Source organism: Haemorhous mexicanus, chromosome 4, assembly GCF_027477595.1.
Source record: "Haemorhous mexicanus isolate bHaeMex1 chromosome 4, bHaeMex1.pri, whole genome shotgun sequence".
Taxonomy (NCBI): Eukaryota; Metazoa; Chordata; class Aves; order Passeriformes; family Fringillidae; genus Haemorhous; species Haemorhous mexicanus.
The window spans coordinates 65,864,452-65,878,824 of NC_082344.1; the positions used below are offsets into that span (position 1 = coordinate 65,864,452).

The 14,373-nt window shown below is 41.3% G+C and overlaps 1 protein-coding gene across 3 annotated transcripts in view; it reads left to right on the forward strand.

Moving 5' to 3' along the window:
- The first annotated feature begins 691 nt into the window (after window positions 1-691).
- The window catches only part of KIAA0232 (KIAA0232 ortholog), a 65,361-nt gene continuing 51,679 nt past the window's right edge, over window positions 692-14,373 (forward strand). The window contains exon 1 of one of the 3 annotated variants that reach the window (XM_059845217.1): window positions 692-854. The gene's annotated coding sequence lies outside the window, so the exon portion shown is untranslated. The remainder of the gene's footprint in view (window positions 855-14,373) is intronic. The other 2 variants (XM_059845218.1, XM_059845219.1) reach the window with 2 other exon arrangements.

The window sequence follows — 14,373 nt, forward strand, 5'->3', positions numbered from 1 at the left end:
ATAAACTTTTATTTGCTAACCTTGCTCTCGGAGTCGTTCAGGATTTCAAAAGGACCTCACATGACAAACACCGCTACGCTCCATCATTATCCCCCGCTCCCTCCCTCGCATTCCAGCGCCGGCCCTGCCTGGGTGTTCCCCTCCCGGCGGCACAGCCCTCCGGTCGGCCGCGGGTGCTTCCGGCCGCCGGCTCTCCCGCCTGAGCGGCGGCCCCGCGGCCCGGCGCCGCTCCCGCCGCCCGCCCGGTGACATCCGAGCGCCTCGCCCGCCGCTTCCCTCCTCAGGCGGCCGGCGGGCAGCGCGGCGCTCTCCCGGCGGGCGGGAGGCTGTACAACCAGGGCAAAGGACACTTCCCCTCCTCCCCCCGCCCTTCCTGCGCCGCGGCCCCGACATGGAAGGCGGCTCGCCGGCGCCCGGGCCCTACAGCCGACGACAGGGATAGGGACAGGGATGAGTACGGGGCAGAGCAGAGCGGACCGATCCCGTCATCTCCCGCCCACCGGCACGATGGTCGCTAGCCCCTTCCCACCCGCCCGGCGCAGCCCCACGGATCGGGATCACGGATCCGGGCCGCCCTCTGGGCGGAGGGATACGGGGCGGAGCCGGCGGCGCGGTCCGCCGGGGCGCTGAGTCCCGTTGCCGGGTGACGGAGCGGCCGGCCCGGCCCCCTCCCTCCCTCCTTCCCTCCCCGTGGCGCTGGAACCGCCGCCGCCGCCGGTTTACGTAACGCCTCCCGGGGCAGGTCCCGGCTCCGTCCCGCCCGCCTCACTCGGGGACGGCAGCAGCGGGACGGAGTCCGCTGCCTCCTCCGGCTGCCAGAGGCCCCAGGGCCCCGCTCTGCGCCACCACGGCAGGTAAATGCCCGCCGCGGGCCCGGGGAGCAGAGGGAGGGGCAGGGCTGAAGGGAGGGAGGGAGAGTGGCAGCCGCCCTGCCCGTGGAACGGGAGGACGGAGCCGGGAGGCGGCGGCGGGCGCCCTTCCCCTCCCCCGCTTCCTTCCCACCGCTGTGTTGGGACAGGCGGGCTGGACCCCCGGGAGCGCTGGGCCGGCGGCTCGGGGCCCGGCCGGGAAGGCCCGCGCATCCCTGCGCGCTCCGCTAACAGCCCGGGAAGAGGAGGAGTTGCGGGGCCGGGCCTGCTCCCGGTCCCGCCGGGAGGACGGTTTCCCGGGACGGCGCGTCCCGCTCTTGGGTTGCGCCTGGCGCAGCGCGGCAGGAGCGTGCCGGGGGGCGCGGGAGGAAGGGGCCGGGGAGGGGGGTGACAGGAGCGCCGGGGGCCGGGCGGGGGGCGGCTGCCGGCCGGCGGCGGGCAGGGCTCGGGGGCGGGGCCGGGGGCCCGGCCGGGGTGCCCCGGTCCGAGCGCTGCCCGGGAGGGGAGCTGAGCCGTCCCTGGCTGCCGCCGGCTCCGCGCTCTTCCATCCCGGCGGGACCCGGCGCCAGGTGAGCGGCTTGTGCCGCGGCCGGGAGGAAGGCGCCAGCCTGGAGCGGGAGCAGCGGCTCGGTGCCCTCGGGCTGGTTCACGCCCGGGAGCAGAGGAGGAGAAGGAGGGAGGGAAAGGCGGCACCCAGAACCCACCCGCCGCGGGTGCCGGCCCGCGCCGGTGTCATCCGGCGCCAGCAGACGGCAAAGCGGAGGATGCGGCGGTTCGGGGTCGGAGTAGGGATATCCCGATCCGGGCAGCGCCTCGCCTGCCCCGCTTGACCCCGAGGTTGAGGTGGCGGGGTTGTACCGCTGCCGGGCCCGGCTGCTGCTCACGCCGTGACCTTTCATCCTGTGCGGACGTTCAGAGCGCAGCGGCGGCCGCGCACCGGGGAGGGGGAGCTGGGGACGGGCTGGGGCCGATGGAAACCGCCCCGACTGAGCCGCGGTGTTACCGCGCTGCCCTGGGGGCCGGTCTGGCGGGGCTCGCTCCCCTCTTCTTTTTTTTTTTTTTTTTTTTTTTTTTTTTTTTTCCTCCCCTTCCAGCAGCATTGTCCTTTAGGGCCTATTGAAGGCAAAAGGCGGATAGGAGGGCTAGGGCTGCTGCTGTTGGAGGAGGCGGAGCTGGGCTGATGGGAGACTGACGGGAGCCGCATCCTATGGGCGCTGGGTGCCGGGCGCCGCTGGGGCGGGACCGCCGGCCGCGGCCTCTCGCGGGCGATGGGCGGGGTGGGGGACAAGGTTTGGCGAAGGTTACAGCTGAATGCAGAAGTGACACAAACTGACACTTCGCTCCAGCAAACTCGTTTCCATCTTCTCCTCGTGTCGTCTCGATTAAAAGTATACTCGTATTGAATCGTGTTATGAAACTTTAAGAAAGCCAAAGTGCGGTGCTTTTTTTCTGTCTTGTCTTTGTTTTAATTACTCATTGCAGTACCTGATACTGATCTGAAGGGTGAAAATAGTACGATTTGCTTGTCCTTCCTTTCAAATAAAACGCATTCCTGTAGTCTGATGTTTTCTGTGTATAAGTGATTTGGGCTGTAATTTATAAGCTTGGGATCAGAGGCCTCCGTGGTATGTTTAGTTGCTTTTCTTCATTCAAACCCTTTAAAATGTTTATGGTTTCTGTTGTACACCATATATTTCTTCTGTATTCCTGGAATGAAGTGGGAATTGCCGATTGACTTTGGTTTCTTAGCTGTCAAAAGTGAACTCGTGATGATTCAGTAGATAATTGTGTAAAACAAAGTACTTCACTGCAGTGCTTAAACCCTAGGTATTGCAAACTCCTCACAATCCATGGTAGTCTATAATTGACGTTTTCCTTTATTATTTAAGACAAAAATATGCCTTACAAAAGTAAATGACATGGAACTTGACTGTTACTTGACATGTAACTGTACAGATTTTATTTTGTACTAATCCTCCATCTGCTGTTTCTTGTTAGTATGGATATGCTAAAATGGTAGTGTACAATCATTCTCTTCTAGTCAATAAAACATTTTAAATAGGTATCAAAATCTTCTCTTTTCATCTTTGAGATATAAGAGGGGATGTAAGTGACTTGAATAAAATGAGTAGTATGTTATATGTTCATAATGTTATTAATTTTCAAAGACTTGACAATTGTAGGGGAAATCCTGAGACAGGCCATTAAAAGCCTCAGCAGTGTATATCACCACCACGTTCTGCTTGGCAGATTTTAACACATGTACAGTGAGAGAACTTTATCCATCTGTTTGGGGCACCATTGGGATTAAGACCCTTTGAGTCCACAGATTCTGCAAATATGGGTTGGATATATGACCCTCCAGCTTTTCTGCTCATGAGCAGTGGAATCGAAGCAGTGGAAAGGAAAGTAAGGGTCAAAGAGATCTATATGTGACCCAAGAAGAAACAATGGAGACCCTGAACTTCTCTTACCTTATTATGCCTGTTTCATAGGCATATTTCAGCATTTTCCGCTGCTTTTGTTGTTGCTATTTGTTATTCTTCCACATAAGAGAAATTCCATAGGGGTAAAATGATGTCAGCATTTTCCTTTGCTAATTTGCTGTGCATTCTAGCAGGAATAGGGCCAGAGGAAGATATAGATACTGTTCAAAACTTCGCTATTTGTTCATCTTGAGCATCTTGTTTCTAGGCAAATAGGGGGAATAAGGCAACCTTTAACTTCACCTGTGCACAGGTGAATTTTCTGGAAGGATTTTGCTAGGTTTTAGGCATAGTGTTGTGGAGTCAGAATAGACGCTTCATATACTTAGCTTGAATCCTAGCAAAATCATTTCTCAGTTTGCTGCTACTTTAGGCTAGAGTTAATAATTGAAAGTAACAATTTAGTGCTATAATAGGATAGATAACAATGTCTGGTAAGGCTGAATGTGGTGAAGGCAGTAAGACTTAGAATTCCTGTAGAGTTGGAGAGTTAGCAGGAAATATTCCCATTATCTGAATTGCTAATGGAGCTTGGAATACAAATGATCTTGTAGAAGCTATTTAATATGTTCTGTTTATTGGGATAGTCTGTTTTTAGAATATTCTTCTGTCTCATGGAACAGAGATTGGAATCTTTCATTTTTGTCCAAGAAAAGTGGCAGGTTGGTTGGATAATTTGTAAATGGAATTGCAGAAATGAGTTGTGTTGTCCAGCCCCATAGTCCTGTCCAAGAATTTTTTTCCAACTAAAGTCAATTAGATGATACAAAAGAAAAATGTTCAAATGAGTATTGGTGTGCTTAGTTACATTTCAATACACAGACAAAAGGAAAATTTTCTGATTGGAAGGAAAATAATGGGGTTTTTTGTTAATTTGGAAATAATTTACCAGATTTTTCTAGTCAGAAGTACAATATAACTGTGGGACTGTCAGTGTTTTAGTAGAGAAATATCTAGATGGGCTAGTTATAATATTTTTGCTAAAAAGCATCTTGCTCTACTTTCCTGAAACTTGGTTGGGTACATTTAATGGATGTTAAGCGATTGAGTGTGTATTTTATTGGCCCACAGAGGTGGTTGGGGGTGGGGGGAAGGGTTGAGTAGCTTAAACATTCAGTACAAAGATTATTCTTTCACAGACATCTTACTAGCAGCTATTTCTGTAGCTTTATTGGAACTACTGAGTATTTTAAATTTTTAATTATCTACTTCCTTTATAATTTCATATGCAGGATGTTTGGATCTACCTGCATAATAGTAGACATTGTTTGTTTTGTTTCTGCATCTAAATTCTGTTCATAACTTTGATACCAAAGAGAACATATGGAACGTGTCTTTCCAAGAGTTTTATTTCTGAGGCAGTAGTGTGGAAATTTAAATAATGAAGTATTTCAATTCATTTTTCACTGTTGTGATATTACATGTGATATTTTAATTTCATTAGTGTGGAAATGTAAATTATGTATTTAAATTATTTTTTTCGGTTCTGATATTACATGTAAGTTTAATTATATCCTGTTAAGTCTGTGCTCAGGTTTGCTGTAGTGATTTTCATTTTTGCTATAATTTGGGGAATGTTTAAATTTCTGGGTTTTGCTGTATTGAGGAAGAAATTTCAAATATGCAGTCCATGCTAATGTTAATTATGTCTGTAACTTTCTAGGCCTTGTTCTAGAAAGGATTGCATGTGAAAATTTATACTCTGTGCAAAAAGGTTTGTTAATAAATAAAAATAAATTGTAACAGGGATGAAATCGGAATAATTTTGTGGAGTTTTTACAGCTTTTAAAAATCTTTCTCTAGTTACTATTAAATTTACCAAAGGATCAAGGTCTGCTGGATAGAAATCTCAATCCTCAGCTTGGCTGGGATTGAGAAAAGAGACCTGCATGAAGTTTTCTATCAGCTGTACCACTGAGTGAATTCAAGTGAAATTTCATTTTCATGTGCTTGCGTTTAAGGTGCTGTGTGGAAAGCAGTAGCTGTCATCCCTTTTGTAGGTTATTAAAATGTGTGAGTTAGTTTTTATGGTTTGGTTAGATGGACTAGCTTGCTTGTAGAAGAATTCTGAAGGGAGACATGATTGCCTTGCTGATGAGATTTTTGCATATATAGACTGTGGAAGAAAGTACAGAGAGACAGATAAGGGAGTAAGAGACTGGGGGTGGCTGAAGGCCAGAAAAAATAAAGCAACCTGACATAAGATGGTACAGCTTTAACATCAGAGCAGCAGAGCGGAGTTGCAAGATCTGTGTCCTCTGCAGGGTTATTCCAGGTAGTGTTAGCATAGTCAGGGCTTGGATTGAGATAATAATCATCAACAGTAAAATGGGAAAACATGCTAAAACATACACAGATTGATTAAAGTTATTTTGTTCATTTAGCGTGTGTCATATGCACTTTTTAAGAAAAGAGTGTGTTTTATTAGCCTAAAGGACAAGGTCTGCTTGTGGAATCACTAATGAAGAAATCAGTAATGCCTATTGCTGTCACTGGATGAGTAATTAATTCTCACTAGATCTTTGTGACACTGTAATGTGTTATAATGAACTTCAACCAAAATTGAAGACTGAGTAGATGTGCAACTTAAAAACTTTGCATTGTATTTAGGACACTGGAATGTCCTGAAAGAAATGGAACCAGCTTCCAGTTATTTTTTGGGTTCATATCTTTACTTTTTAAGGTACAGGAAAAGGTTTTACTGTTTCATGATATTTGATTCTGCTCTCTGAAGACTTTGAGCTAATTACTGCTACTAATTAGCTAAAGACTACTGTTCAGTGTATTCCTCTTCTGGTTCTGTTTTCTGAGGTAGAAGTTCAATCCACTGCATATTCAAGTCTTGCATTTGACAGTGAAACTGAATTACCTTTAGTAATTTTTGTTTTATTGATGTTTTTATAGCAGTTTTGATGGAAGTCACGTTGAATTTTGTGAGGTGACACAAAAGTTTTAAAATGCCTCTGTAAGTTCAGATATTAGTTTATCATATGTAGATGATTTTTTCACCAGCTTCTCTGAACTGAATATCTTACTGACTTCAGGGAAACCTCAGAGTTCCAGTTTTTAGTAACTTTGTTCTTGAATTGTGAAAGAAATGCCTTGGTTAACAGTACAGTAACTTCCTTGAAGAGAATTAATGCAATGCTGACCTGCTGTTTTTGTAAGAGGTTTTCTGGTTGCATTTTAGTAAAATGACCTTTTCATCTGTCATTTGAAGTATCAAGCAGCAAATGTATTATTTTAAGAGTAATATTAAATTGTCCTACTTATTCAGTTAGGGAATTTTTTTAAATAAGTAATGTTTTTAAACAACATACTTAACCATAAAAGTGGAGATATGGTAACAAATATCATCAGTGTTTTTATGGAAAAAGACAGCCTTGGCAGCCTTACAACATAAACTGAACAATAAATGCCTGTGCAAATTCATTCAAATGCTAAAATATAAATTATTTCATGGTGACTTGCTATTCTCTTCAAAATTGCAAAGTATCCTGCTTCAGATCTCAATTTCCTAAATAGAAGCTCATTTACTAATATTTTGGAATAAAAATCAGAGGTGGTAGGGGGCAGGGGAAAAGTATCTGAAACTATTTCCTTTGTAGGCCTACCATATTTTATGTGCTGTAAATTCAGTATCTTCTCTGCTGGTTAAGTTGTAGAGCTTGCAAATTCAACTTGTCAGAACTCTTTGTGTTTACTGAGCCTCCTGTGGCTGACACATCCTGTAAGTTTTTACACTCTTATTAATGAAAACATTGTCTATATATGATTTCCAACTAAATTTAGAGAAGCTTCTTTTTATTGAAATAACTGTTAAAAAGGCTATATAGTTAGGTGAAGTCATATTTGTTCTTAAACTCTTTATGAGTCTATTTAAAGCTTTTCAGCAAGATAGTAATTAACTCCCTGAGCTGCAGACCAAGTATAGAAAACATCCATAGTAAGTATTCAGAAAATACTTTCATACAAATTAAAGAAATTAATAAACCAGAGTAAAATATATAGAGTGGTCTTTAATGAGTTTGCTGTTTATATACAGATGGATTATTAACCTTGCGAGTATAAATAGCAGGACAAATATTGTAGCCTTTAAATGAACACTGGTGGTTGGATCTTTACCATTCATAATTCATTCTCCTTTTCCTTGCCTGACTGAAAGATGCAGTGTGTGCCTGAGAGTAAATTGTATATTAATTGAAATAAATCTTGTATGGTTGCACTACAAGAGTGGCCACTGGATTGTGGCTGATATGAAGAGCACTGAATATTTTATCAGGGTGGTCCCACTGCTGGCCTGGCGGATGATTCCCCCTGGAGGCTGCCTGTGCCTTGGAGGAGTCTGCAGCACACATTGGGGTACATGGGTGGGTGCCTGTGTCTCTCACTGAGGTGTTCACATCTGGGGTCACATCTGTTTTAATGCACACTCGTGTAACTTGGTGCATGGGCCTCCAAGCATTAGCATCCCACTTGGGAATGGAGTTCAAATACAGGCGAGTACCTGTTGGTAGCAGATAGTTTGAACTGCTCTAAATGTTAAGTATATTAAGGACATCAGGAGGGCAGGAAAGAAAATGATCAAATAGTTAAGAGCATATATCTAGTCTTTCCATTACTTGGCTGCATCCTGTATTGTGTTTTTAAGTCCTGCATATATTCTAGGTGATACTAAGGCTAGTAAATATAGTGAGATACAAGTAGTAGAAAGCTTACAGAGTTTACCTGCCAAAAAATCCTGAAGATAAATGTCTTGGTAAGCTCAAAATATGTGCATCTGTGGGATCACAGTTCTATTTGGTTTTGTTGTCTGTTAACTCCATTAATGTTTCCCTAAATCTGAGGAAGTATTATTGAAGTATGATGATGGTAATCAGTGATGTGTAGTCTGTTGCTTGTGTACATAGTAAAAGTACTGCTTTTGATAAATAGTGTCCATGTGAAGATTCTCAAGGGACTGAACAGAAAAGACTGTAGCTATCTCCTCCTTGAAGTTGCATCTAGAAAAGTATTTCTCCCCAGGATTTCTCTGGTCCAGTAATAGCCCATCCAGGCAATCCCTGTGTAATAAACTGAGGTAAACAAGGGAATACAAGATGCATGTCTCTGGCATTGCCCTAGTACACTGTTAAGATCTGCAAGTTAAAACTGAAAAACTTAAATCATACCACTGTCTTTACTGGTAAAAGACATGTAGCAGAAAGATATGAAAGTTGATGTTAGTGGTACTGAAATGGCACTGATGGTTGGAGGGTAACGTGTGAGGTGAGGCAATGCCTCAGTGTTTGAAGTCTGCACTACCACACATTCTCTTGGGTTCTCCACACTTGGGTGATCTATCCTATTCTCATTTAGTTACAGAGCAACACCTACCTCTCTCCCAGCAAATCTGAAGGAACCAGTAATTTCTTTGTTATCACCAGGCTACTGTTTGAGACTGAGTCTGCTGGATGTTACAAGTACAGGGTGTGGTTGCGTGGGTGCCTAGTGAATTTCTCTAAAAATATTGGAAGTAAATATCATACCTATTGAAGTACCTAAATTGACTTCCACACTTCACGTTCCTAAGAATAATCATTGTCTGAAAGACTTGGATTTGAATTAGCTAAAATGTAGTTTCTGCATTCTGCCTTCCTAATGTTTTCTTGTTATTCTTAAGTGGATCTAATAGTGGGTTGCTGCTGAAAGGGGCAACCCCACTTCCTCTCTTACGCCACATGTAGAAATTCTGTGGAGAGAGAGCAAGTTGATCACTGATTTGTATTTTTTTAAGACTGGGTTACCAGAAATAAAATCTTTCCATTTGGAACACAAGTCTGATACAGTTCATCTCTGCAATGGATGTGTTAAGTACAAGGACAAGAGGGTGGGAACATGGAGGGGAGGGTGAGAGAAACAGTGGAATGTCTTGTCCTCTCTTGGTGGCAATGTGCATGGCGGTGCAGTTCCTGTTACACTAACTCACCTTCAAGTCTTTCACAGAGGTTTTTCTGTCAAAGTGCTGCTGCTTTTGTTCTCTTGGAAGTTAATAACTACTGTTATAAAAATGATCACTTCTGGTTTTTGCAAACTGGTTCTTGTGCTGGTAGCAGTAGTAATTCCTTTAGGTCTTTGTGTGACATTGTTTTAATTAATTTTGAATGTGAAAAATAGTTACCAAAATTCTTTGTCATTAGATGCTGATTTGTATTTTTAAAGTTCTAAAAAGTTATCATACATCTAAGTTATGCAATATGTGTACATTTTTTCTTTTTCAGATAAGATTTTTAAAAAGTAGTCATGTTTAAACAAAGTAAAATGTGGTTTTAAACACCAGTGTAGACAGTAACAAACTAAATAGGAAAAAAAATTCCCATGTCAGTTTATGTTTGTTGTTTTTTAAAGATAGAATGGAATTATTAGTACTCTGTTGGTAGCTAGATAACCTTTTGGAGAAATTCTTAAATAATGTAATTGTTGCCATTGATAATGGCAGATGGACATTTTATGATAGTGAGGCAGCATTTCACTTCTCTAGATTCAGGCAATTTACAGATATCTTCTCATTTCTTAAATCTGGTCAATGGAGGTATTTTTAACAGTTTCAAGTCCTTCTTAAATAGCAAAATTTTTGGAGATACAGTTCTTTGGGTTGAGGTGTTTGCAGATTAAGATGTGCCGTACTTAAACTTATCTGATGCAATTGAATAATCTGTGGTACCAGAGATTATTTTGTCATGTTTTATTTTGTCAGAGATGCTCTGAGCTCCATTCTGTTTATTGAAGTGGTATCTATGTGCTGCATAATGACATGCTTGCTTTTGGGTTTTTTTAATGCAGCTTTCATATTGAGTTGACCTCCTGAAGCAGTTTCTTGAGTGATGCTATGAAATAAAAATGCTTCCACCTTGAAGATAAAATTTGCTTCCCAAATTGACAAGACTCCCACTGAACCATGACCTGCAAAACTTGCCAATTATTAGGCTTATTAATGATTTTTTTAAGTCGTATTATATATACTGAAGGATCACTTCATAAGTCTCCACTGTGCAGAGATGATTCTTTACAAGCCTGCTGTAATGAGGACCTTTCCAAAAGAGTCTTGCTTATGAAGGCACATTCAAACCTTGTAATTCTATGAAATGATGAAGTTTTGGGGTGTACATAGTGTCTGCAGGATTTGTTATTAAGTCATGCTTTTCCCCTTTCTGTCTTGCCTTTTTTTCTTAGCTTTAAAGTTTTACATTTTCAAGCTTATACACATATTTGTTTTGCAGAAGTAAAGAATACGCAGATGACAAGAATTTGGGGTCTTTGATATGCAACTGACCCCCTAGTGCAAGTGTCTCACCTGCAAATTCTGCTGTCTGTTAACAGTTGTTTCCCATAGCTCAGTTTTTGCTCCCTGACAGGATTGATGTTTTGACATCTTTAAACAAAGTCCTGTGTGTTAATAATGTGCAGCCCTGTGAGTGGATCAGCTTGTTGCACTCCTCCAGCAACTGTTTTTTGAAGTGTTGTTCTTGTATGATGGTAAACATAAATGTTTTATAAGAACAACTGTACTGATTAAGACAAAGGCTTTGACAAACCCTGCACTTGTCTGCAGCATCATCTCTGAAGGAGCAGTTAAGGACAAAAACAGAACAGGGAGAATGATACCTCCCCTAAATTCTCCTTTAGCCATACACTATTTTCAGCCTCGGGGATTTCCTGACTCTGATATGGTTTGTCTAGTTGAAAATTCTCAAGGGATCTCTCTTACTTAATTTCCATTGAAGGCCATCTTTTTTTTTTTTTTTTTTTTTTAACTTTTTTATTGCCCAGTCCGGTTTCATAATGGCCTTCTGCATTTTTTCAGTTGCTCTGAAGTCACTATTCCTGGTCACTTGCTGTCCTTTGGTAGCTTCTAAACTGTGTCATCCATCTCATCTTCCAGGCCACTTAGGAATTTATCAAGTAATACAGGTCCCAGAGCAGAATCTTTCAGAACTGTACTGGTGACTTCCCCTGATGTCATCTTGATTATATCTGTTCTTTTTCTTTGCTAACCTAAGTAACTAGGGCTTGCATGGTAGCTTTTGAATCCTTTGAGAAATCCATTAAGCTTTTTTACAGGATTAGCAGCTTCAGATTTTCATTTGGATAAGTGTTGTGAAAATAAGATTGCAGATTTGCAAGGGAAAAAATCTTGCAGTAGCACCCAGGCGCTGGTTTCTGTCTTCCCTTTGGGTTGACTTGAGTTACCCTAGAACCGTAAGCTCAGCCTCATTAGACATCAGTTCCCTATAAAGCATAAACCCATTACAAATAAGTCTGTATCACTCTTGTACCTCTTGGTAATGCTTCTTAAAAAAGATGGTTTCTCATTGATGGTTTTATTAAAAGCAAACAATATTCTCTGTTTCTCCTGGCAGGACAATATTTCTGTAGTGTTTCAGTGCCTTGGTCGTGAATCAAGCTGCTGCTCTTGCTGTTTGTTGTACAATAACATCAACCATCACTAGTGCATAAAAAAGCTGTCCTTGCTCTGAAGACTACACAGCCAAATTTCTTAGATTATCAAGGAATGTGGTTAAAAAAATAACAACTTCTCTTACTTCTGAATTCAGATGTCTTTTATATACTGTGTGAAATTAAGCACTCAATTTCCATTGTTTGCTAGACTTTAAATAGGCTTTGTTTTTGGGCTTTGACAGTGCCTTTCCCCGTGTGTAGCTGCTTGGTTTGTCTATTAAGGATTTGTTCAGGGTTTTTGCGGAAAGAAACAAAAGAAATTAGGGTAAAATTGCAGAATCTTCCACAATATATAAGAACAATTTGGAATTCTATTGCCATCATATAATGTGGTCATGTTTTTGACTATCAGTTTTCTAAAGGGGACTGAAATTTACTGCACTGTGTATGTGATTTTAGTATGTTGTTGACCAAACTTTATAAAGTTTTGACTTTTTTTAATATTAATTAGGATCTTCATAGTTTTTCCTTACCTGTAGTTGCCAGAGAGAAGACATATTGTTTGTTTTGAATAAAACCGTTCTGGGAAAAAGCATTAGTTTGAAAAACATTGTCCTGGTTAAAAAATGTGGGCTATCCACAAAAATGTGCTCTATCCACATTAAAAAAAAAAAAAAAAGTGTATATATATATATATATATATATATAAATCTATTTTTTCCTCTATTCATTGAAAAAATGAACAGTGTCAAAGTGGAGAAAAAAAATTTCTAAAATGAGAGCTATTAAATTAAACTATGTAATGCACTGGTGTATTTAAAAGAATAATAGAGGAAACTTTGTATAAAACAGCAGTTTTGACTTAACTATTGTGTGAGAATATGTTTAGTCTAGTTGTAGCAGGAGGCAGCAATGAAACACTGAAAACAGATGTTTTCCCTTTGAGAACTGAAGGAAGGAAAAGTAGTATCTGTGGATTATCCAAGAGATTGGCTTCTCTGTAGAAATGTATCAAAATGTGTGAAGAGTAAATGAATTTATAGAGACTCACTTGCAGTTGTACAAGTAAACAGTGTATTAGGTTTCAACCTCTTTCAATATGTAATCCGGTAACTTTTTTTTTTTTTTTTGAGTGATGGTATAGACCCCAGTGTAGTGAATTTAAGCCTCCAAAAGATTTGCTTCCTTTTCAAGTTACCTTTATGATCCCCAAGACATTGTCTGTGGACCTTTCGTTTACCTGATAGGACCATTGTTAAGGAGTATAGTTTTCACTTTCTTATTCCAATATCTTCTACTGCTTTAAAAGTTGATATTTAAGAAAACTTGAGTGTTAAATCATTGTATTGTTTTGAGTTTTTTTAATTTACAAAAAATGTTGATTTGGGACCTTGCTGCATGCATACACAATTTTCAGAGGCCTCTTGGTGCTGATAAAATAGAGATTAGGTTACCTTAGATTAATTCAGTGGGTTTTGTGGTTTGGCTTTGGTTACTGTTTTCTAACAGTATGCAAGAGAATATGGAGAAAAAAAGCTGTTAAAGACATGGAATTGTCTTGCTTGGCTTGAACTTTTAGTTAATCTTTCTGTTGATAGTCCATACATTAGCACTTTCTTGGGTGTTTGTGTCAAGCTTCATTGAGGAGTGATTTAATTATACCTTTCTTTTACTGCATTCTTTAGTAATCTCTGATTTTATGCTGTCATCCTGTATCCCGAAGACTCAACTGCCACAAGAAGCTGTTTGTGTTACTTTGATTATTGTAGTATCAAGACACTTAGAAAAAAAGAGTTCTGTGTATTTGTTATGACAGTACCCATATTCCAGTTATTTTATGGAGAAGACTAGATTACTTAGTCTTCAAAAACGGTTATTTACCATGAAAGAGCAACTGTGTTGTAGGGAACAAACCTGGAGAGCTCCAGCATCACTTTCCATATCATTGATCCTCCTTTCTATTGCTTGCTATAGGTTATTTAAAGTTGTTGCTTTGCTGTTGCTGGATCTAAGGAGACTAAGGCTTAGTTATTTTCTTCTGCTGTCTATTGTAGATCAAAAGGGTATTTAGTGTCTATCACACAAAATAGAATTTTGAGAAATACATGTATTCTAAGACAGTCTGAGTTGAAAAATTGGAGTGTTTATACATTATTGTGTTCTCAGTCCTTAGAAGACACTTCATAAATTGGCCCTGGTGCCTCTGCTGGTTAAGCTGCTGACAGTTTAACTAGTGTGACCTTGTTAAGGTCATTGATTAGTATTGCAAAAACTGAAGGTTACTTGAAAGGAAAAAATATACTAAGAAGTGGAGTAAGGAGAAATTATTTTGAAATAGTTTCAACATGTATTTTTTACTTTGTAAATAAAAAGTAGCTTTCAGAAAGTATTGAGGCAGATGTTTAAATTTGTATTTGGTAATTCTTGTTATAAGGCATGTCCATCTGTCATATTTTATAGCTGGAAATGGAGAATTCTTTCTGACTTAGTTAAAATAACTAGGCTTCCACTAATTATTTAAGATGTAATGTGCTCCCTCTCTTCAGATTACCCCTGACCTTGTGAGGATGGAAAAATTA